Here is a 25,987-nt window from a genome sequence, read left to right as displayed (position 1 = left end):
TTGAATGAGTTGGTAACTTGGTTTCCACAAGGAACTTTTCTCTGATTAGAGGCCAAGCATTTAGGAGGAAAATAAACAAAAAGGGGAGAGAACTAAAAAGCCTTTTTTCTCTAAATATTAAAGAAAAGTAGGCAAAGAACTGCCACCATCCCACAAATGTAATTAGCAGCACTAAGAAAGAAAGTTGTTTCTAGAAGGAGAAGAGATAGTTAATAGCTTTTGACACCTGTAGGAGAGAGAGGGAGGGAGAACTTGGAGATTTAACCATTAATGATTGGTAGTTAAAGTAGTACTTAAAGAAAATTGCCAGCCCTTGTCAGGATGCTGTGAAAATACAGACCTTTTCAATGCCTGGAAGCAGTGTAGCTGAGAACAGTAAACATTTCCTTGAGCATAGAACAAAAACACCAAGCTTTATTTAAGGTTATTAGCAAAAGTTGAACTTGATGAAAAAAGAGGCCAGACTAAGTAGGTGGTAATACTTCTTTTTATTCCTTACATATTATATATTTAGGTAAATGTCTACTTGATATAATGAATATTAAATGCCTACCCTGTATTTTTCCCTGTTGTGTACAAGGTCTTATTCATTCTAATTTAAGCTATCATTTCCACAACACATTTTGGTATTTAGAAGCATTATATTTCACATTCTACATATGGACTATCATTGCTTGTAAAATAAATAAGCATTTTTACATGTTTGAATCTAAAAGTCTAAGAACCTTTATTAACATTGTCTATGTGTACTATTTGAATTCTTTATCACGTGAGTATTATTTTTTCAATAAAAAAAACTGGTCCATTAAAAATATTTTACAAATAATATTCATTGTGAAAAATTCAAAACTAGAAAAGTATACAAAAGTGAAATTTGAATGTAGCTGCCACATTCAACTCCACTACCCCTGATAGCCACTGTTAAGAATTTGCTGTTTATTTCTATGCATATAAAAACATGCAAATGTAAAGGTTTTTTGTTTTTTCTTTTTAATGTGATCACACTATATAGATTTTCTGCAATTTGCTTTATTCCACCATGTAATTAATATCTTTCTATATCTACACAGCCATTTCAGTAATAATGATCTTTTTGTAGAAAAAGCAGAGAAACTTAAATTCCTACTGTTTTAAGTTGACCCTGTCTGAGTAAACTTTACTATTGGACCAAACATGTAAACCTAATTTAACACCATCCACCTTGTGGCAGCTACTGGGATTGTTGTCCAACATGTTAAAGTAGTAATTCTCAAATTTTAACATCCATCAAGGTTGTACCACATTCTATATATGAATTGCTGTCCCACTCAGTCCGAGAGAAATGATTTATAGGAGCAGGGCTTTGAAACCAAGAAAATAGAATCTTTCTTTTCTGAAGAGCACTCTATTTCCCAATTACCCACAACAAATTGCCTATTAACAATTCATTAATACAACACAGTTGTCCTCATAAGTAGAACAAGGAGACAAGACACAGGTCCCTTGTCCCCCAGGATAGCTTAGACTAATGGTTCTCAAACTGTAGTGTACACCAAAAATCAACAGGAGGGCTTGTTAAAACACAGACTATGGGGCCTCAAACCCAGAAGTTCTGATTCTCAGGCCGGGGTCCAAGAATTTGCATTTCTAACAAGCTCCCAAGTGATGGAGCTGCACCTGCTCCCAGAACCACACTTTGAGAGCCACTGACCCCAGGAAATAATCAACCTCTGCATCCATTTTCCAATGTATTTGACACTGTCTACTTTTGACACCTATGGCACTATAGCAAGCCAACCTGCTTGCTTGTTTAGTCTTCTTGTTTGGAGTTTTGTTATTACTTGTTATTCTCTATAAGACTGAGATTCTTTCCTTACAATGGGATACACTTTGAACATGTTTAATTCGAGGTATGCATAGGACTATAAGACATCTAAATGGAGGTACACATGCCTGACCTTAGAAAAGAAATCAGAGATAAACATATATATTTGAAAGACATTAGAGACTATAGGTGACAGTTTAAAAAGATGGCTAAGTTTTCCCACAGATAATATGAATAAAAAGAAAATAAGAGAACCAGGAATGTGAGATCCTGGGAAACAAGTACATTTAGAGTAGTGGTTCTCAACTGGGGCTGATTTTGCCTCCCAAGGGACATTTGGAAATGTCTGGAGACATTTTTGTTTATCACAACTAGAAGAGTGCTACTGGCATCTAGTGGGTAGAGGATAGGAATGCTGCTAAATATCAGACAATGCACAGAACAGCCCCCCACAACAAAAAATTTGCAGCTCAAATGCCAATAGTGCAGAGGTTAAGAAACCCTGATTTAGAGGGAAAGAAGAGAACAACAAGAAAGAAAATAAGACCCATGGAGCACACCCAGTGCCCAGATCTTGTACTCTAATACCATTCCTAATAAAAGGAAGCAGCAATCCTCAAAGAAGTGGCTTATGCTTGGACTGGGGTAGAAAATGGACAAGTGAATCTGGAGTGTCTTGTAGTGCCAGGAAGTAAAGAAGTGCTAACACACACACACACACACACACACACACACACACATTGATGATGTCAAATGGACAAAGGAGCCAACTGAAAGAGCTCCCAGTGGCCAATTTTAGAACAATTTGAGCAAGAAAATAAATACATTATATTGGATTATAACCCAAGAACAAAATAAATATCCATGAGTCCATACTAAGTGAATGACTGAATAAATAAATAGGGGAAAAGAGCCAAATCTCCAGTGCAAAAGGATTCCAAATATTTTAGGTAGGGTCCACCCAAAAGGAAGTAGAGCACCACTACTCACTCTTTACATGTGGTATGGGCTATGCAGAGTGACATCCTTGCAAATATAACAATTTGGAAAGGGAAAAAAACCACTGCTTCAACCAGGTGATCAAGGTCAACGTCAATTGTGATAAATCATGTTGATGTTAAGTACCCTTGATATAATACAAAGAGAATAACAATTTACCTCTGCGGTCTTCCTCCTCAAAACCCAGAACCCGTCTATTCAGGAGGAAAACGCCAGAAAAGTCTCAATAGAGGGACATTCTACAAAATATCTGACCAGTACTCCTCAACACTTTCAAAGTCATCGAAAACAAGGAAAGTCTGAGAACCTGTCACAGCCGAGAAGAACCTAAGGATATATGACAAGTAATTGTAATACAGTATCCTGGATGGGATCCTGGAACAGAAAAAAGACATTCAGTAAAAACTAAGGAAATCTGAATAAAATGTGGACTTTAGTTAGTTATAATGTACCAATATGATTTCATTAATTGTAACAAATGTACTATATTGTTGTAAGATCTTAATAATAGGGAAAACTGGGTGTGGGGCATATGGGAACTCTCTGTACTATCTTTACAATTTTTCTATAAATCTAAAACTGTTCTAAAATAATAATAATAAAGTTTATTTAAACATTAAGGCCCAGGAGTGGCCAGAGATGTAGGATAAATGTAGTAGCAATATAGGAAACAAGGAAGAAGAGGGTTTCAAGGATGAGTGAACTATGTGAATTGATAAAAAAATAAGACGGCATTGAAAAGTATCTCATAGAGTTGGCACTTGAGACTGTTGCCTAAATGATCAGTATACTATTCTTTCAAAAAGTTTGATTTTAAGGAAAAAGAAACATACAAGGGCCATAATTAGAAGGTAAGATTTATTGGAAGGATAGATTTCCTCTTCTTTTAAGGTCAGAGAATATACTTATTTTCTACCTCTGTATCGTTTATTTAGCTTAAAGAAACCACCCTTCTCACCTCTGCCTCTTTATTTTCTACCATATCTTTTAAGGCTCAACTCTAGCCCCATCTCCTTTGATTAGCTTTCTCCAATTATTTCCATGCACACCAAGTTTCCCTCCCCTAATTTTGATTACACTTTGTCTTTGTCACACAATTGATCCCTTGTTATTCTCACGGGGATAAATCTCTTGAAAGGAGGGCCTCCAACACACACTTTTGCATCTCCTGCAGTACTTATCACAACGCTCTATATGTAACAGCTACCAGATGAGTGCAGACATTCCAGCTAATGCTAGAAAGTTTTCGCTGATCCACCTCCCTGGATTTGCCTTAAGCTTCACCCTGCAACTATGCTGTGTATTCAGTTTGTCTTTATGGTGCTTTGTAAGAATCTTCCTCTGTCACTCCTTACAGTGTCTGCTATGAAATACATGTTTGTTGAGTGAATAAATGACCATGCATTGTGTCCTTCTCTCTGGACAAGAATCTTCTTGAGGGAAGATTTTGTTTTCCTGATATGTCTCCCTAGTACTCAGTACAGAGATCTGTATACAATGGATTGAAAAACTACTATTGAAAGATAACTAAATCACTGATAATAAACATGATACAACCTTTGTGTTTGTGCACTGATGTAGATGTTTCCCCAGCACCTAAAATGGATGCTTTTTAAATTATTAATATTATGAAAATTTTCAAACATTCATAGAAATAGAGAAAATAGTATAATGAATCCCCATGTTTCTATGACTTGGCTTCAATAATTACAAATATTTTGCTAATCTTACTTCATCTATCCTCTATCCTCAATATTTTTTTTTCTATTTTTTTGAGGGAGCAGGGCATTTTAAAGAAAATTCCAGACATAATGTTATTTGAACGGGAAATATTTCAGTAAATATTTATAATAGAGATTTTTTTAAAACAAGGCATGATACTATTACCATACCTAAAAAAATAAAAAATAGATTATTAATATCATCTAATCTGAGTTCAAATTTCACCTATTGCCTCAAAAATGTATTTTCAAAGTTATTCCAAGTCTATTTTAAAGTTATTCTGATTGGGTAACTTTGATAGCTTAACAGCAAACACTTGTGGCTATCATAGAAGGGGGAGCAGGAAGTTCTGGCATCAACTATTACACCACAAAACCTAACATGTGATAGTATGCTGTCTTTTATTGTTCTCCAGATATATCATAGATGTGTTTTATTTTAGTTCCACAGCAAGATTGGAAGCTTTCTGAGGACAAGATTCTTACCTCTCTGGATTCTCCACAGTGTCTGTCATAATGCTGGACAAACGGTGTTTGGATTTCTTACCCATCTAGCACTTTTTAATTCTTTCTTAGAATTTCCATCTCTCTGCTTACATTGCCCATCTGTTCTTGCATGCTGTCTACTTTTTCCATTAGAGTTCTTGATACATTAACCATAGCTGTTTTAAATTCACAATCTGATAATTCTTTTTTTTTTTTTTTTTTTGAGACAGAGTCTCGCTTTGTTGCCCGGGCTAGAGTGAGTGCCGTGGCGTCAGCCTAGCTCACAGCAACCTCAGGCTCCTGGGCTCAAGCAATCCTTCTGCCTCAGGCTCCCGAGTAGCTGGGACTACAGGCATGTGCCACCATGCCCGGTTAATTTTTTCTATGTATTTTCTGTTGTCTGGCTGATTTGTTTCTATTTTTTTTTTTAGTAGAGACGGGGTCTCGCTCTTGCTCAGGCTGGTCTGCAATCTGATAATTCTAAAATCCCTACGATATCTGAGTCTAGTTCTGATGCTTTCTCTGTCTCTTCAAACTGTTTTTTTTTTCCCTTTTCATGTACCTTGTAATTTTTTGTTGAAAGGCAGATATGATGCACATGCTAAAAGGAAATTCTGTAAGTAGGCCTTTGATGATGTGGTAGTAAAGCGTAGCAGTGAGAGAGGGGAACATTCTATGATCCTTTGGTTTGGTCTCAGATTTTTAAAAACCTGCCTCTGGACTGTGAACTTCATAAGTGCTTTTCAATTTTTTTCACCACTTATGTGGGACAGGATGCTAGAGTCGTCTGGAGTCGTATATTTGTTTTCCTCTACATGAAAGGCTAGACGGGGCTGGAAGACTCAAACATTTCTTGGGTCTGAGTGCTTATAGAAACTGTTTTACTTTCTATTGTTTAGTTACTTACTTTCGATTAAACTTGCCACACCAAGGGACATGATTGCTTTAAAGGCAGTCTCAGAAAATAGGTCATCCTCTATGTCATGCTACCTTCATCTCCAGGAGTGCTTCAGACCACTCCCAGCAGACATAGACATGTCTTTTTTCCAGCTAGCTGATGGGAGCACTTCCTTCTGAACCAGATGCTGTACTGTTAATTTGTTGGAAGATATACTATTATTAGCAAGACTGGCCTTATACAAAGATGGAGTAGGCAGCCTCTTAGTGTTATTTCAGTGACAATGGGAAGGCACCCTTTGACAAAAATATCTCTCCGGCCTGTTTTCTGAGGCTTGAAATCATTTAATGAGGACCTTGCATTTTCTTTCAGAATTAGAGATAAAGATAATAAATCAGATACTCTTGAGAGAGAGCCAGGCTCCCACAGCATTTGGCTCATATCTCAATAATAGCACTTAACCATGTTGCTTTATAATTTATCTCTTTGCTTGTCTGTCTGCCCCCATGAGGCTGTGAATTCCTTGAGGGCAGTGACCATGCCTCACTCATCTCTGACTCCTTAGACTTTTTACCAGAGCATGGCAGAAAACACTCAGTAAACAAAATGGCAAAGGAATGAATTAATGCATGAGTAAATGTATATTTACCGTGAGGTCTAAAAAACTAAGACGAAACCCTTTCTTAGGAATAGGGATGGGGAAGAAAACAAAAATGCTATCAGGGCTCCAGAAGAGGTGTAGGGAGAGAATAATGATAGTCATGACTATAGAATGCCACTGTTAAAGAGATTGTCACCTTTTTCTGGTTCAAGGTTAGTTCATCCATTTACTTTTCAAGGCACTACATCTGTGTTGTTTGATATAAGAAAAAAGTAAAACCATTGTCAGAAATGTTTCATTTCTAAAGAAACCAGAAAGACCTAGCTGAGTTTGCCCCTAAGGATTGGGCTTTGCTGCTCCTTTAGAAAATTAGCTCTCACTGCAAGAAGTGATTTGTGAGCAGTATGAGAGAAGACTAACATTAAAGTCCAACCTTGTATGAAATGAAAACCTGTCCAAAGTCCAGGTCTGTACTGGGGAAATTGAAAACCCCAGCCTGGCTGGTTTATTCTTACATGCTGTCTTTATAACAAAATGCATGTCACACAAATTATCCTATTGTAATAATCAGGTAGGTTCATGATATTTTTATACAAACAAAAAGAAAATACAAGCCATTAAGTTTTCATCCTTAAAAGTTATCAAATAATTTATTTATTTTTCAAGTATTTATTGAGCGCGCACAACATGATAGGCTCTGTGCTAAGTGCTGGGCATTTAATAGTGAAGATCAACAAGGTTGTGTCCAATCACAGACCACCTTGCTCCATTTATAACTCCCAATCCACGTGTGAGGTTGATCGTTCTTGAGCCTGGGTCACAAGAATATGGTGGATGGTATAAGTGTTGAGAATGTCTGTGGCACACCTGTTGTTAGTAAAAAGCAGGGTTTTTAACCCAGTTGTTTTATCAAAATAGTTGCCACAAATTGGCTGTGTCAGTAAGAATCCATTGGTCAGGAAGACCATGGAGGTCCTTTAGAGACTCTTTACTTCAGGCAGAAGCAGCTCTGGCTGTGGGCCTAGATTCTAGTCCTGGCTCTATCATTAACAGGATTTTTTTTTTAAGGAGACAGGGTCTTGCTATGCTGCCCAGGCTAGTCTTGAACTCCGGTGCTCAAGTGATCCTCCCACCTCAGCTTCCTGACTGAGATTACAGGTGTGTGCCAGCCACCAAGCCCAGCTTCACAAGATGATTTTGATGATAATATTTATATTAATAAATAACAATAATAATAGTGAACATTTGGACACACCATGTGCTAGATGTGTTCTAAGCCCTTTATACAGACTCATTTAATGCTTTCAACTCTATGAGATTAGTGTTACTATTTTCAATTAGCTTACAGATAAACAACCTAGCTCAGAGAGGCTAGGTGACTTGCTCAAGATCACACACTTAAGTGGAAAATGGAATTCAAACTCAGATCTGTCTTATTCCAGAGACTGACCTAGATGTGAAAGTATATATATATATATGAGCTCTGGAATCTGAAGGAAAAAAATGAGTTAATCACACTCTACTTGATGTTCTAGACCTATCCCCCTTCTCTCAACCTACTCTAAGCTAACTATCATTGGGAAATATGATCACAAAATTCACACTAAGATACTACTGCCTACTAAACAGTTTACTATGTTATCCTTCTCGGGGACATTGAATTACAACAGGAGACATGAGACACATAAATTGTGAAGAATGCATTTTTAAACTTGGAAGTGTCCTTTAACACTCTTTGTACTACATTCATAGGCAATCACTTACTCAGTCTATGCACGGAACCAACACTGCAAAGCTTCACTGTAATTATTTGTATAAGCTGGGACGAATACTACAAACTGAAAACTGGGAACATAGTTAGAGGTCTGTTGTTATTCTAGAGCCATGCCCAATCTGTTTATGTGGAAAACATTTCCTGATTCTCTACTGTATGTGAGGCATTTGTATAAGCAACATTTCATTTGATGCTCGTAGCCACACTGTGAAATAGGTATTATTATACCCATTTTTGCAGATGCATTAAACTGAGAATTAAAAAATTAGATAATTTGTCCAAGGTAGCATAGCTAATAAACATACACATCAAAATCATAAACACTCTGACATATGTGATTGGTGTCCCAGGCAATAGTCATTGCTTATTCTTTTTCTCCTAACAGATCCCAATATGTCCAGACCTAGAAGATGAATCATAAATTATTTAAGCCAGCAATGGCAATCCTGTACCCCTTTGCCAGTGACTAAAAATCAGCTGGGGCTTCTGAGAAAGACGTAGGAGGAAAAAGCTATTTTGGTGCCATTGTTGCCCTCTTGTATCCTATCTTGGACACTGTAGTATAATGATATGATATGTGGAGCTACAGTAGCCAATTTCAAACCATGAGGAAAGACATCACTGACTCACTGAAGAAGGCAGAGTGGAAGGATCAAAGCAGCCTGCCTCCTTAATGACATTATTGAGATGCCAGATCAACACTGGGGCCATTTCATTCTCCACTGCCCTGTGGTTCAGCTGCTATTAGTTAGGTACTCTAGTATTTGCAGCCAGAAGCAACTTTAACAAGTACTAAGAAATAGAATATATTATAAGAGTCAAATGAATGGCATACAAATGAAGTGCTAGTTGAGAGCAAGAAGAGGTCCTGTAGGTTGAATTTCTCAAAGAGAGGGACATAAAATAGCAAGAAAGCATGGAGTATTTTAGATAGATAAGGGACAAGGAAAAGAGTATATGGGATGGGGAGTGGTGGGAGCTAATGTAGGTTACAGGCAGAGGATGGAGGGTTGAGGCTGTTCCTGGGGAGGTGTGCCCTTTACCTTAACCCATCCTTACCTACTCAATCCTACAATCATAATAAAATCAAACAGGGAATTTGGCATGGTGACTTACAGTATATCAAGTGTATACTTGGGTGACAAAACAAACAAATTAACAAAGTCATGGGTCAGAAGCATTGCTGGGTGGCCTTAAAAACCCAAATACCACAGACAACATTAAAATAAAGAACTCAGCATCTGGAAAGTGACTAATTCTGCCTTTCAGTTTAGATACTAAGCCCCAAGCTCCCACCCCAGTGACTTTTCCTTGAGACAAGAAATATATCTGCCTTGAGAAAGTCTTTCTCTATGTTAAATAATTGCTTCTCTTCTGATAGCAATTTCTTAGAAAATGAGCTCTGACACCCTTAAAAGTATTCTTTTACAGTTGTCATATTAAGCACTCTGGTCTAAGAGACAAAATAATTTATCAGGAGCCATTACTTGCTTAAAAATTAGAATTAGCATATCAGGATCATTTTCTTCCCTAATGGAGTCAAGAAAGTTAATTTTTTAAATGTAAAATAACATATAGATGTAGAAAAATAAACATCATTTGGAAAGAGACTTATCTAAACTTAGCAATCCTGGCTCAGGGAAGACTTTGAAACTTGTCCACAGCAAGATATCAATGTCTGATAATAACAGCTGCCATTTATTGACTACTTTTCATGTGCCAGGTATTGTTCTGAGTGCTTTACACGTATTATATTAACTTATTTAATACCCACAAGCCTATGAGATAGGTGTAATAATCATCTCACACATTACAGTTGAGAAATGAAAGTCTGGGAGAGGCAAAGCAGCTTATCCAATATCACTCAGTAAGTGGCAGGGCTTACTTATGAACTCAGGCATTCCAACTGGAGCTCCTATTAGCTTCCCCACCATCCTATGCCACCTCTTCATACATTTGTTTTGCTTTCTTTTAATCTCAAAGTTAAAACCTTAGAATAAAGAAATAATATCCTCTAGGCTGAATTTCAAATATTAGGTATTGTCTTGGTATTCAAGCACATTTCTGTCCATGTTGAGTAGGCTTTAACTCAAAATCTCCAGACTGAGACCACCATTTCAGTTTTTGTTGAGTTACTTTTTCCAGAAAGATCATTTGGCTCTTGAAATCAACCACATTAATTTGATTGGTGCTGTGATCCATCTTCTCATACAACCTATCAAATGGCTTATGTGCTGATTGGGTATAAGGTCATGTTGATTTAACAAGAGAGTTAGTGGTCTAAGGTTATTGTATGCTATCTTCTCATATTTTCATGTTTATTTGTATAGTTCTTGAGTTTCTAACTTGATTCCTTGACTTTCTGTCCTAGTGTTTGTCTCACATGTAGACAGCATAACCCAGACAGAAACAGAACTTGCTACAGTACCACTGTGGAAGGAATACTCATTAGTTTGTCTGCCCATTCTGTGGACAAGAATCATGATCGCAATTCTCGAAGGAGAACGTCCAGTTTAATACATCAGTAATAGCAGGAGAGATTCTTAAATCAAGACCGACAGGTTGAGAGGAATAAAACCAACCCTGTGTAATGAACTATGTGTGCAGTTTATTAAACAGTTAATTTTAACGTGAATATGTATACACCAATATCCAAATAATTTCAAGCATCACTGACAGGGATTTGGGTTTTGACTTACTTCCAGTCCCTTCATGAAACCCTTAGCTAAAAGGCTCTGTCCTGGTTCCTGTCCAAGTCTTCTCTAACTTTTGTTATCCTTTGTTCATCCATGATCCGTGCCCTCATTTTCTTATATGAAGGCTAATATGCAAATTTCAAACAATTCTCAATCTGTTTATATGCAATTATTCAAAATTCCAACTTCTAAAGCAGTGGTTCCCAAACCTGGCTGATCTTCAAATGTATTAAATCAGAATCCCTGGATAGTGAGGCCTAAATTGTATTTTTTAAAGCAATCCAGGAGATTCAGTCAGGTTTGGGAACCATTGATCCAGGTACAGTTTTGATCAAATATATTTCTATAGCTCTTGCTTTCTATTTACTGCTGCAATGATTTTTATAAATGTTCACAGAAAGTGGTGAGACTCTTCCAGCATGTGCTTTGTTCAATATGTTATCTCCAAAATTGAATTTATTACAGCTGCCTGGAAATATTTTCTTGTCTCTACACTGTGGTAGGAGAAGATCTCTGTGGACAGCATTGTCCAGACTATAGTCCACGTTACACCAAAGTCCTCCAGAATATTAGTAAGTGTTCCTCATTAACAATCAGAGAAAAGTCCCATTGTTAAATGAGTTTGGGAATTGGTGGCATAAAGAAAGCTAAACAAGTTTCCTTATTGGAGTTATTCTCAGTGCTAATAACATGCTAATATTCAGGGTGAATGCCTCCCAAAAGATTCAGTGTACAACATTTCCCAAATTAAGCTTTCTATTGTGGTAAAAAAAAACAACACAATATAAAATTTACCATCTTGATCATTTTTAAGTGCAAGTTACATTAGTGTTAACTATCTGACATAGTTGTGCAATAGATCTCTAGAACTTTTTCATCCTCTATACCCCGTTGCCCCTCCCCCCAGCTCCTGGCAACCACCATTCTACTTTCTAAGAGTTCGACTACTTTATATACCTTACATAAGTGTAATCATGCAGTGTTTATCTTTTTGTGGCTGGCTTACTTCATTTAGCATAATATCCTCAAGGTTCATCCATGTTGTAACATATGACAGGATTTCCTTCTTTTTAAGATTGAATAATATTCCACTGTATATATACACAACATTTTCTTTTCCATTCATCCATAGATGGACATTTAGATTGCTTCCAGCTATTGGCTGTTGTGAATTGTGGTACAATGAACATGAGTGTGCTAACATCTTTTTAAAATCCTGATTTCAATTCTTTTGGATTTATACTCAGAAGTGGGATTGCTGGTTCATATGGTAATTCTATTTTTAATTTTTTAAGGAACCTCCATAGTGTTTCCCATAGTGGCTGAGCCATTTTAAATTCATTTCTCAAATTAATTTTGAACATAGAATTTTTTTCTCTTGGAACATTTATTGCTATTTCATGGGAAGCCAGAATGCCAAAGGACATAGTCTGGGAGACATTGTTATAGGGTGCCTTGGATTTTGACAAGGAAAAGAACAACTTCTAGGCCAAGTGCTACCTCAAAATATTCTCTCATCATGCCGGATATTTTCTGTGTTTTGTTACCAGATATCCTGCCCTCGGGAAGCCTACAATCATTTAGGGGAGACAGAACTTATTCACATTTAACAATTAGAACAATAAAAGCATTTATTCAAGCCTTAAATTTGATATAAGTATGTTATTTTTAATAATAAAATAATACAGAAAAGATTTCCATTGGAACACTTCAGTAATACTGATCTCATTTAAAGGCTCTCAGTTTGCTTTGGTTTGTGGCAAACACAAGGACAGGTGGTTCTTACTATCTAAGTATCCATTATCCAAATCTAGGAGATTAAGAGGATGTGAAGGGAAGCAAAAGTCATTATAACACAAATTATTCACTCATGAACTGACCACCTTAAAATTAGCCTCTACTAAAGTACCTTATCTTGCTTAATATGAGCCTATGTTGATCAGTCTCTGGCTGATTTTCTAATATTTTCAAACAATAAAATGCAAACAAATTTCAGGGTTGCAAATCTTGCAAAACATTAAGGATTGCATGAAATTGATAAAAATGATGCTGAATAACTACTCATCACACACAATGCCATTGACAACTGAGGATCTAGTAGAGTAAGATCAGTTAACAAATGAAGAAAAGAAAATTAATAAGAATAGTACCAAGATAGACACATCAAAATAAAATAATTTGAATATCAAAGGATTAAGAGAAGTCCTTAGGACAATTAATAAAGTCCTTGACTTTTTCAGTCTTTTAAACATTTTGTTCTGAAAATAGCACAAAACTATAAGTTTTTCCTGAGTTTTGGTACATTTTAGTGAAAATAAATTTTATTTTCATAATTTTTAGCTTCCATTTTATGAAAATTGGAATTCATTGTCACTATCAGGGTTTGACTTGCACAGATATCATCACCAGTCAAACAGAACACTCCTTTATTCTGCTTGGAAAATTAGCCAAACACATTGCATCTTCTCAGCTATTTTGGGAAAGAATGGTTGCACATGGAGGCTTCTTTATTTACTTCAGTTGGCAAATATTCTAGACATTTGCAGGTGCCAAATATCTATGTTCTAAATAAACAAGGTAGCACTCTACTTCATTTATCTTCCCTTTCAGATGCAGCACCTAGCATAGTATTAATATTGAGCATTTAGTTGGTGCTAAAAAAATGATAAACTTATTTGAACTCCCTTCCCTGAAGATTCACAGTTGAGAAAGTTTAGCCACTTTGATTTCCCAACTAGAAAAAATAAGCTCCAAAGCAGTTACAACTGTGTACTTGCTCAACAAAGAAAGGAGAACTTGGCAGCCAGGCTCTCTCCTGAGATGCAGTCATCGTGAGAACATTGCGGATGCCACAACCTATAAGGATGCAATCAGTGATTCCTGGATAATATGGCAGTTTGTGTATGTAGATGAGAATACCCTTTAGTTTCCTCCGATAGATTTATCTGGGCCCAAAGCATATAATCTGTTAACTAAAGTTAGCATTGTATAGACATGATCTGAATTGAAAAAAGCCAAAGGTTGTAAGTTCCTTTCCATCTTTTTCATAACAGTCATGTCTTTACAAATACATGGTATTTAGATGCATTATTATTAAATTATTATCATTCACAAAGTACAAAAAACATATTAATGTTTTTTTAAAAATTAAATGTTTGGATTTATTTTACTATTCTTGGTGAAATATCTGGAAGGAGTTTTCTATCAGCAAACTTAACATAGAGATTCATGATTACTATATTTGCTTAAAACTTTCCTCCTTTGAGGAGGCATTTTGCCCATTATAAAAGAGACTATAAAGACAAAGTACCTTGGTAGCTGAATTCTGGGACCAACCACTGCCACAACTAGAAGTATAATTTCCTGCGTGGATAGGCTTTTAAAGACATGATCAAGCCAGTAAAGAACCTTGAACAATGATTAAGTTATCCTCCCTCTGCATTCTGCAGAGTTGTTTATACATTCTCCACTACTCTGACCAAGTCTTCAGTGGAGTTACTGCTAGTAAACATGGTGCCTTCTCAGGAGAGAAATCAGATAAAATGATTCACATATTTTTCCTCATCACTGGAGAAGAGAAATAATGAGGAAAGAGAATTTTCTTAAAAAACAATGATCAAAATTGCTTTTGCTTTCAATAAATAATTGATGACTCTCTTTATTAAATGTATGAGACCTTTGCAGATGTCAATGTCTATGTAGCACATTCTATTAAAGATAACAGTTCTCAAATTTTCTCAGTTTTCAAGAAAGAAAAACAAAACGAGGGTCCCTACCCACTCATACACTTTTGTATCCCTCAGCCCATCTATATATCCACTCATGCAGCCAACATAATTTATTGAGCAGCTTAATATTTACCTGCCATTTTAAACTGGGATTTTGAGATTGCTTAAAGATAAATCAGTCTGCAGAAAATTTCAGGTTTCCTAAGATACTCAAAGTTCTTATGACAAGCAGAAAGTTCTTAGAGGTATTTCATTCACAGGAGCTTCCTCATGCCTGGTATTTAGTTCATGTTTCACTTATTCTGAAGATATCCAAAGTAAATGGTCATTTGAAGAAAAAAAAAAGTGTTAGACTCATACCTCTTTTTGGCTTTGCTGTAAAAGTAAAATCCTAAAATGAATATGTGCTCAGTGTGCCACATGTTGAAGAAAAGGAACATTTATCAAGCTCATTTCCTGCAGAGCAAACTCTCCCACATCATTCTGTCCATCCACATCTGGATAATTGGCCTCAGCTTGGTGGGAGCCACCACCCCCAACACACACGCATACACAAGATCTCTGGATAATTCTTAGGCATGCAAACTCCTGCATGCTCACCTCGAATGTCTTTTCTCCTCTCTGTCTCTTCTACTGTCTGTAGTTTCAGCTACTCACCAACTACCAAAGAAATTCAGGATAATCTTTGAGATAAATGCTCTTTAAGAAACATACAAAACCCAGAGATGATATGAAAGTTTCTTTCCCTTATGGTGATACAGATGATATTCTCTCTCCTTTCTAACCATTACTCTTAAGGATTTAATTAACTCAGTTGTTCTTGTCCAGCTCTTTGGGGCTCTAGAATGGAGGAAAAAAATTCCTCCATTATTTGTATAATCTTATACAAAGGAAAATCCAGTGCTTATCATTTTTAGATTGTTCAAATCATTAGGATGAGAGTTTCTCATCAGCCCAGAGTATTTATCTTTCTAGATTTAAGAGAAAATTGAAGTTAGTTTCCAAGCCTCATATAATTCTAGGACTAGATTATAAATTCCTTTAGATCACAGGTCTTATATAACCAATACTTTACAGAGTGTGTGGCATACAGTAGGTTTGCAATAAATATTTATTGAATAAATGAATGAATAAATAAAAGACTGTCTTTATGTTTGTAAAATACTTTAGAATACATCTGGCTGAAATGTTACAGCTAGGGCTAACATTCAGCTGACATGTAGTTACAGCCTTATAGGTTTTTAAGGCTTGCAAAGTCACCTTTGACTGCTGGTGCTCATTGCACTCTGGTTGTTAAATATTTTGAATATTTCTCTTAGCAACAGAATGTCATAGAACCAGACAATTTTACTTTAAACATGTTTTTATAGAGTGTTTAGGACCCAGACCCTTCCTTCTGAGTAACAGTGACTGGGTTTATCTGAGTTTAGAAGTGGTCAAGGACAAAGCAAAGAGGTGAAACTTTCAGGGACAAAAGGGTAGGTGGAAGTCTGTGTGTGACATTATTGCATCATGCCTGCATTTTAAAATGGAGATCAGGATGTAGAGCTGTGCTTTTCCAGAGATGAAAGTGTTAGGCACACAGGAAGTCAGAGTAAGATTGTTATGTGAAGGTCAAGAACAAAAGAGGTCAGAAGCACAGCCTAAAATAAGATGGACTACCCTGAGGCCCACCCTGTCCCCAACAGAAAGTACAGACTTTGCTGACACCTAGCACCCACTCTTTGTCCGCCTAGGCCGGGTTTAATGATTTGTTGCCCCATCAGCCTACTCCCCCACTTAAGCCTTAATAATATTTCAAATCTAGACTGCTGGCTCAATGGAAAGTTTAAATTTGTGCCCTCCAGGGGCAATTAAATTTTCCTCTTCCAGTAACAAAGCCAATGTTTTGTACAAATAGGGGAGTGGGATAGAGGGATGGCACTCTGGTGCTAGGTTAATGTTGTTTCCTTGCATGCCAAATGAAGTCAATTGTGCCAAGAAATTCCACTGGACTTTGAAATAGATTTTTGAAATTCTAGACAGACTGATACGGTGCATCTGACCATTTATAGGTACCAAACATATGCCATTTTCATCTCTCACCTTAACTAACTTCACCTGAGATCAATATATTGGGTAAAATTGTCAGTGTACTGAAGAAGCACATTTCCACCCTAAGTTCAGATATCTAGGCATCAAAATCCCAATCCACAGCTTTCATTGCTCACAACCCAGAGTTGCACCATTGGGCTCAATATTGCATGATGATTTCTCAGATAATATGCTGCAGAATCACCTTGTATATGGAGAACATGATGAAACTCTTGGCTGGGTTCTATTTGACATTTTTGATGGCCCAGTAAAAGGTTCTAGATGGTAAAATAGCATCACTAAATGCGTCCTTAATCAAAAGGGCAGTTACCAATATTAGTCCTGCTCAAAATATACACGCAGAGAGTTCTGATCAACTGAGTCGATAGAACACACGTGGTGCCTGGCTGCCAAAATCGACAGGTCATCTCAGACACACCAACCCCCATTCTGGCTCTGGAGGATTATATTACCACTATGCTTGCCGACTGAAGGTCATAGAGCACAACTTCCTGAAGAGGAAGGACCATTCTTAGAGACTTTGCCATTAAAATTCCATTTAAAAAATGTCCTAGTAGTATCACATACCCTCACATCACCTTAGTTTAAGTAAGCATTTATGCTTCAAGGTAATAAAAGACAGAAGTCATAGAATATTCAGAGAGTTGACAGAAAGATGCCTCTAAATAGTGCTGTATTTGCTGCAGTACAAAGCAGTGGCCATGAGTGTGAGATGGCATGGCCCTAACTTGTTAAGACACTATCCACAACTCTGTTTCAAAAGACCACTTTCCAACCTTGTTGACACTCGGGAGTAAAATAGTAACAGTTGATGTGAATAGAAAGCTCCCCTACATATATGCAGCGTGGCTCCTCCACAAAGATGTTTGCACTTGTAGTGGTAAGATGGTGGTACAGAAACCTCTTAGGAAGTGACTAGAAAAACACTCATATTCTTAGACGTGCTCGTCATTGGAGGTGATAAATTTCCTACAGTGTCCTCCAGAAAACTGGGCGGTTACAAGAAGTCCATGCAATCAGCACCACTTATATGTACTTACTTATCACCACCTCCTTCTGGAAAGTATTTGAGGTTATAAGCATGTATAAAAGAAGAAAAAACAAATAGTTTAAAGAAACAGGGAAAATGGAAAATAATAAAGCCAGGGAAAGATTAGTGACTAGAAATGCATATCTATGGTTGGATGAAGTCACTGAAAGTGGGCTTCAAATTTGATTTGAAGCTATCTACTGGCCAAAAATAAGATGCAAACTTGATCAGTTGTAAAATTCACTGAGGGTAGGGAATAATTATTGGAATAGCCTTTACATTTATGTGCCCGAAAATTAGAATTGTATCTTTACATTAAAGAATAAAATGTGTCAGCATATGAGCCTCAAGTATTCATACCCAAAAGACCATAATTTATAGTGTCCATCCTAAAAGTACTAAACAGGTACTGAAGGGGCAAAGATACTAAAATGTAATTTCAAATCCATGAAAAATAAGCTTGATCAATTGATGGATGAATTCTCAAAAATCAAAACATCTTGCTTCATAAAAACAGAAAGCAAAAAACCTTGGAACTCTCTGCGATCAAAATTCAGATTTTAAACCACACATTGAAGTTCTTTTAAAGAATTTTCTTATTGCCCAAGAGCAGAATGCAAGGAAAAAAATCACAAGGAACTGCGGGACAAAATCAGCTGCTATATAAATTGGCCAAGAAAAAAGCTACAAGCTACCCCAGAACTAAAGGAAACACCAAGTATTAATTTTGATCCAGACTTAAAATGGCAGGACTCACAAAAATTGCTTCACTGAAGCAAAAAGAAAGGGATCCTGACGATGAAATCTAGATGTTAAAAGCCATTTAACTTTTTATTATACTTCCTGAGGAGCCTCCAAAGCCACAAAGAAAAATAAGTAATATTTCTTACATGGCTGCTACAGCCGCTGAAGTAGGATAACCTGGACATTCTAAGCAATCTCTTTCTAACAGAAATGTTTTCATTCCAGAATATTACCCCGCCCAGACACAAACCGTTGCTGGTTACAAGACTGAGTTACTTGGGGTGGGCTGAGTGTGTATGTTTCAGGAATCTAGTGTAATTTATTTGTATGCTAGTGGAAACATGGACTACATGTTTGTGTGGTTCTTAGTAGAGTTCTATTGCTGAAATCAGCTCAGCTTTTTACAAGAATCTCAAAACTCTAAGGAAAACTGACAAAATCAAATTGAAAATTTTGACTCAGATTCAGTCCAGTTACTCCCATGCAGATACACAGCTAGTCTTTCTCTTCTAAAAAAAAATGATGAGGCAAAAAAATTGAAACACAGAAGAAACAACAACAACAAAAGCCTAGCAAATGTGAACTGTTCAGCAAAGTCTTATTAAATTCAGAACCTAGAATCCACAGGGCTACAAATGTGATACTGAAATTCACAAGGTATGTGTCTATAAAACAGTAATTTACCCATTTGAATTATTGTAATGAAAACACTAATTCATCTCTTGTCCTAGATTTAAAATTTTATTGCCTTAGAGTTGAGAAAGTCTAATAAAATAAAATTAATTAAGCTCTGCCAAATCGATACTGATAACAAACACTCTTAGAACTTGACATGATTTTACATCATTTTTAAAAAATGCTACTTGGTTCTTAAAAGACTTATCTACAATTCCTCTGGTTTACTATTAATGACTTAAACTTATTAAAAGTATACAAAATATTCTTAGGAAATAATTTTAGAACCCAAGGTGCATCAAATGGCCAACCCCTCCACCCATAGATCAGAGAGAGAGCATTCTGCAGAGTTGTTCCTAATCTTTCCTGTTCAAATCCCCAGCCCTACCCACAGCAATCTCATCCTCTCCAGACACAGAGAAGACTCAGACCACCAGAAGTGAGTTTTCTCTTGTGCCCTTTCCTTTCTATCTCCAAACCTCACCTTTGCCATACCTTCCTTCCCTAACTTACAATATTTTTGTATTGCCATCCATCCTTTCTTCCTCACTCTCAGAGGATGTGGTGCTCCACTTGTACTCTTCTTCCCATCCTATATTTCTCTATCCATCATTGTTTCATCATTTACTCCTTCTCTTGGGGCATTTTCAATCTCTCTTCTCTCTACATAAAAACATGCACAGTTTCCTCTCTCACCCCCACATTTTTTTAAAAAGCCTATTATTCAACCTGTGACTTCCTTCACCTAGCATCCTAATCCTCCCACCTCTGTTATTACCATTTTCTCAACCAGCACCTTTCATTTTCTCATCATCCATTTATTCTTCACCTTTTGCAGTCTGACTTCTGTCACAAAAAGTCCACATAAATTCCTTTTTCTGACATCCTTTGTATTCATTCTCTTAACAAATATACATTGACCACCTACCATGAGCCAGGTACTGTGCTGGGAATATAAATGTATTATAAATATTGATAAAACTCAATCTTTGCCATAAAGAAGTAAAGTCTCAAAAATGAATAGACTTCTCAACCTCATCCTTGATTTATGTGCAGAATTCTGTATTTGAAACGTTGACTCACTACCCCTTCTAAAAGGTGTCTTCTTTTTGTTTCATGGAGGTATTCTAGTTCTACTTCTCTGACCTCTCCTCTATTGACTTTTCTAGCTTCTTCTCCTCTGACTCCATAATTGTGAGTTTTTTCCAAGATTCAGGCCTGCGGTCCTTTTCTATGCTTTCTCCCAAGATGGTCTCATTTCTCTTTCAGCTTCAGCTCTTACCTCTCCATAGTTTTCTCCTCAGTCTCTTTCTCTACAACTCAATTACTATCCTAAGAGGCAATGTACATTTAAAACAAATTTCTAGATAGCATCACAGAATATTTTACCTGCACATTAAATTCAATCTGCCAAAAACAGACTTACCATCTTTCCAAACAAACCACCAGTTCTTTTTCCAGACTTCCAACTATCTACTAATAAAACATTTTTTAACTAATAATAACGGAAACAATAATAATGAAAAACATATCTTGAGCACTTTCTATGTGCCAAGCCCAGTTATAAAATGATTTACATTGAATATCATACAAACTTCATAATAACCTTACAGAATGGACACTGTTATTATCATAATTTTACAGAACAGGAAACTGAGACACTAGAAATGAAGCAACTTGCACAAAGCTAATAGCAAGTGAGGGAGGCAGGCTACAAACCCAGACATACTAGGTTAAACAGTTAAGGACCAGTAAGCCAAGCAGCAAGAGTTTGGATTTTTCAAAAATTAATGCTCTGTAATGATTCATTTTCAAATAGTTCATTCTGCTAAATGCCAAGGACATCATGACCCAGCAGCTGAGGTTATAAGGAGTTGACTAAGAGAGAGAAAGTTATGATCCTTTTTTTTTCTTTAATGGGTACCAGTGAGACATCTAAAAATCTCCTTTATTGTACAAGATAATTACCTCTGAGCTCGTCCATTCATTCATTTGTTTACTATGCATTTGTCAAGTAGTTCCTATGAGCCTAAATTTGAGGTCAATCTGTAATTTGCCACAAAAACACAGAGAAATGAACAATTGAGGGGGTGGGAGACTCTTTTATGAACACTCCATGGGAGCTTTTCAATTTTCATGGCCAATAAATACTTTGGTATGGTAATTCAGTGACTCTGCTTGTGCTCTTTGATCATAAGGGCATTAAAGACTTCCTTTTTATGTCCAGCACAAATAATGACATATGAGCCTAACAAGAAATGTGAAGACATTAGCCCTTTTCATATAGGGAAAGAGAAGAAATACTTTGAGATTTATTCGATCTGTGTATATCCCACGCACAATCTGTACCAACAAAACCCCCAAGGGAATGGATCAGAAAGAGCAAACATATTTTGAATCAACTGAGGTGCACAATGATGATAAATCACTTTTACATTGACACTCCAGACTTCAAAGTATGCTCACAAAGAGACATCATCTCATTTTATGCAAATCAAAACACAAAGCTTGCCTTCAGCAGAATAATAAACTATACTAAGTCTATCATTTAGGCATCCATCCAGGCCCCTTAGTTTACAACCTCAAACTCCACCCCCACATTCTTCTGCCATTTTCTTCTCATTCTACACATCCTCTGGATTTTTTTTTTCTGTCCCTATGGCCAATTACCCAACTCAAAAGAGTAGCTCTTTGAGAAAGAACATATTTCAATCATTTATTCACTCAACAAACATTTATTAAACCACTACTATATGCCAGGCACTGTGGTAGGTGTTGGGAATATAACTGTTTGCAAAAACATACAGTGCCTTCTTTAATTGGGGCTTGCTTCACCACTATCTTAGTAAGTTTGGGCTGCTATAACAAAATATCATAGACTTGGTAGCTTCAAAAATAAACATTTACTTCTCACAGCTCTGGCGGCTGGAAGTGCAAGATTACAGTACCAGCATGGTCCGGTTTTGGTGAAAGCTCTTCCCCGTTTAAAGATGGCCATCTTTTTGCTGCGTCCTCACAAGGTGGAGAGAGAGAGAAAGAAAGCAAACTCTCATGTCTCTTCTTAAAAGAGCACTAATCTCATCATGAGGGTTCCACCCTCGTGACCTAATTACCTCCCGAAGGCCCTACTTCCTAATAGCATCACCTTGGGGGTTAGGATTTCAACATGTGAATTCTGGGGAGACACAAACATTCAGTCCATAACAACCACCAACACAGAACACTACAAATTGGTCCAGAAATAAGTGTTTCAGCTTCACTTTGTTGGTTCTTACATCAGATTTGTTCTCCCATCTCTAGCTTTTGTTTGCTTTTGCTCAGATTTGGAGAAACAGTTTCTTGAGCTGGTTATCAGAGTTTGGTTCATCTGAAACTCTATTTTTACACTACTTTCAGTCTTTGGCACCCTGCATCCTGTCTATTATATTCACAGGATCTGCCCATCTGAGCCCCATTATGGAAACTAAAAAAGAATCTCTGCCTCCTTTCTTTAAATTTCTGCCCTTACATTTCTCTCATTTGTCCTATTATCTTCTTTTCCATATTGGTCTCATTTTCCTCTTCCATCCTTCTTGGTTCACCCTCTGTGTCCTCTAGCCTGCTCTCTTTAAAAGTCTGGTAATCTACCCTGGTAATCGCCCAAGTCACTCTATGATAAGGCCTGAAAATTCATAATACATTTCTTAATGGACTGTAAATATTTTCCAGACTTCCTGGATATCAAGGCTGCCACAGCTATCATGGAGTCCAGCTTGCCCAACCAGAGAAACCTGTATCAGTGAAGTCATCAGAGTCTCTCAAAGCTAACTGATCTTCTCTGGAATGTGGGAATCTTCTTCAATAGCCTTCTAGAAAACACCATCATCTGGGTCATTTGCACTTCATAGTCACCATCATTGTTGGGCAAACAGCCAAGCTTCCTGGTTCGGTAGAGGTAAGGTTTCAGTTTCTGGTCCTCACTGAAAGGTTTTGAAAATCCCCCCAAATTTCACGGCATAAGAAGATGCGCATATTGCTATTAGGGACAGAAAAACAAGAGGTAATGGAATGTTAGGGACAGAAAAACAAGAGATAATGGGATGATAGGAGCAGAAAAACAAGAAGGAGGAAACAGTTAAAGAAAAACAATAAGAAGGAAATAGTTATAGAAAAATAACCAGGGAAAACAGTTATTTCAGCCTTAAAGAATGGGGTAATTAGACTATGGAACAGTGACCATCAATCAGAAAACAAAAAACCACCATAAACGGTGATTTTCCCCCTCACAAGTATAAGAGAAAGGAATGTCTGGAATATAACCTTTAAGTTATGTTCATACCTGGAAAAATCCAGACCCCAAAACCCATGACATATAGTCATAAGTAGTCATAACTGACATTCACATCAACATATACTACTAGCATATACAAGGAAAAACATAGAAGAAGACAGTATCTTCTCCACACACGGAGACAGACCCATTTCCCCTTAGAAAATGTACTTTTGCTTTGCACCCTTAAACTTTCCTTATAATAAAATCTTCACGCATACTTGCTGAGTGTCTGTCATCTCTCTCCGTAGCGTGGGGCAAGGCTTGCGATTCTTCCAAGCCAAGAGCCCAAGAACTGGGGAAATACTTCAAAGTCCAGCCATAGACAGGACCGTGACATTGCCTCTATGAAGGCTGCTGCCTGGTCATCAGACATTTTCTGGAAACAATGTAATGTAGCAGAATAAACACTGGACTGTATGTCAGAAAATCTGTGTCCTCCTTGCTATACCACTTAGAGACTTTGGACAAGTCATTTGTAACAGGCTTCAGGGAGCTCATATGTACAATATAGAGGCCATTCTAGGTCATACTATGGTTATTTCCAGCTCATAATGTCCACAATTCTATTTCTTTAGCCTCTGTAACCAATAAGACATTTTTCTGTACCCAGTTCATTCTATTTGAAAAGTCACATAATGTTTATAGTTTCCTGGACCATTGTAGCTGTGCTGGGTAGAGCTATATAAAAACAAACAAATAAACAAAACCCAACAAAACAGAATACGAGACTGGCTGCAAGTGCTTCTGTTTTACACTCAGACAGACTAATTCCAGAAAAACAGAGTTCAAAGCAGTGAATGTCATGGAAACCGCCTGTGAATGTTACAAGAATTGCACATAAACTGAAAGCACCATTGCTGGTTGAGGAGACAGAAGTGGATAGGCCTTTGTGCTGATGATTTTCTTCTTTTAATTGAACCACTATAGTAGCAGGAACCAAACTGCAACTCCCTTAGACATTTAAATGACTCACATATTTTAATGCTTGAACATCGGCTCTGTGAATACCTAAAATGGGGCTAAGTGAAAATTTGATAACATTTGCTTGACACTGTCATTGGCTTTTTTCTAATGTGAAAGATGGATTTGCATAATTATGCTGAAAGCTAGGAAACTGCACCCAGCATGAGGTTTCCTGGCTAGTGTTAGGTTTTAGATCTACTCCAGCTGTGACTCTCAAGATGAAGAAAATCTTTCAAAAAGGAACAGAGTGCACACTTCCTAAGACAGTATAGTAACAACCTAACGACAATTTAACTTGCATACTGATTTCCAAGGTATAATTAAGATAGGCCTGATAAGCAACTGATTGACTGAACAACATTTTGCTTGGTATCAAAAGGGCTTCAGAGAGTAGAGTCCAAGAGATGTCCTCATAAACCTCTTCCTGATTAAAATTCTTTTAAACTGGCCAGTTGCCTGATAGGAGCAAACAAACTTCTAAAGACTGCCACTGTAACAGGTGTGTGTCTATGGTGCAATTCTGTCTTTCCAAGGTCACTGCAGTCATAAAATGTCTCTAGAATGCATCGAAAGGGAAAAATGTTGAAGCAGGTGAGGCCTCTTTTGGCTCCAACTTTTACCCCTTCCATGGGGCACTTACTAACCTCAGACACTCTTTCCCTATATGCTTTTTCATTTTCTTTTCGAATCCTGCTCTCATAAAAGGATTTGAAACCCCATAACACCCTAGAAAATCACTTCTCTTAGGCTGTCAGGAAATCATCTTAATTTTTTTTTTTACGTTCAGTTGTAAATGACAACAGATCTGTTTTGCTATAATTTTAAATAACACACAAGTACTTGTGATATGTTAATAAGAAAAATCAGAAGAAGAGTAAAATTTTTAAACTCCTAGAATGAAGCTCCAACTAAAAGTGAACATCCAGATTGCAGTCAACTAACAGAGAGGCACATTTCTGAGGACAGAAGGCTCATCTGGCACTTGTGAAATCATATAGCGTTTAGATCAGCAATAAGATCAAGTTGTCCAAAGCAATATATTCACACAGATCTAACAATATATTGCACATTGAGATCTCATGGCTTATAAAGCCTTATGTGCTTGTTGTTCACTCTCCCGTTGATTAAAAGAATGACTATGCTACCTCTGGGTTTCACTACAGAAGTCATAAATACCTAGGATAATTTCATGAAGAAAAGCACAGATGAAAAGTAGCCTTTTCTCTTTCATTTGTACTACCTATTAGGTTCAAAATGTGATTCTTTCTTTCGGTAGTTTTACTGCTTATATGGCACTATTAAACAGAATTTGCATGTGTAGTTCCCCTCTGACCATGTTATCCTTGTCTTGTATAGAAAGAAATTTTACCAGACTTCAAATGCTGTGGAACAGAGCATATCTTCCAGTTTATTTCTGCTATGAACCACAGGTTGCAGTTTGTGCAATTTGCTAGACAGCAAT

The 25,987-nt window shown here is 36.9% G+C and overlaps 1 long non-coding RNA gene across 1 annotated transcript in view; it reads right to left on the bottom strand.

Annotated features, from left to right (window-relative positions):
• Nucleotides 1–22,262, bottom strand: part of LOC123628530 — a 46,955-nt gene extending 24,693 nt beyond the window's left edge. The window contains exon 1 of the long non-coding RNA XR_006731688.1: nucleotides 22,158–22,262. This is a non-coding gene — a long non-coding RNA (uncharacterized LOC123628530). The remainder of the gene's footprint in view (nucleotides 1–22,157) is intronic.
• Nucleotides 22,263–25,987: the final 3,725 nt, after the last annotated feature.

This window comes from Lemur catta, chromosome X, assembly GCF_020740605.2.
Source record: "Lemur catta isolate mLemCat1 chromosome X, mLemCat1.pri, whole genome shotgun sequence".
Lineage (NCBI taxonomy): Eukaryota > Metazoa > Chordata > Mammalia > Primates > Lemuridae > Lemur > Lemur catta.
Note: the sequence above shows the minus strand (reverse complement) of the source record. Positions and strands in the feature narration are given on the sequence as shown.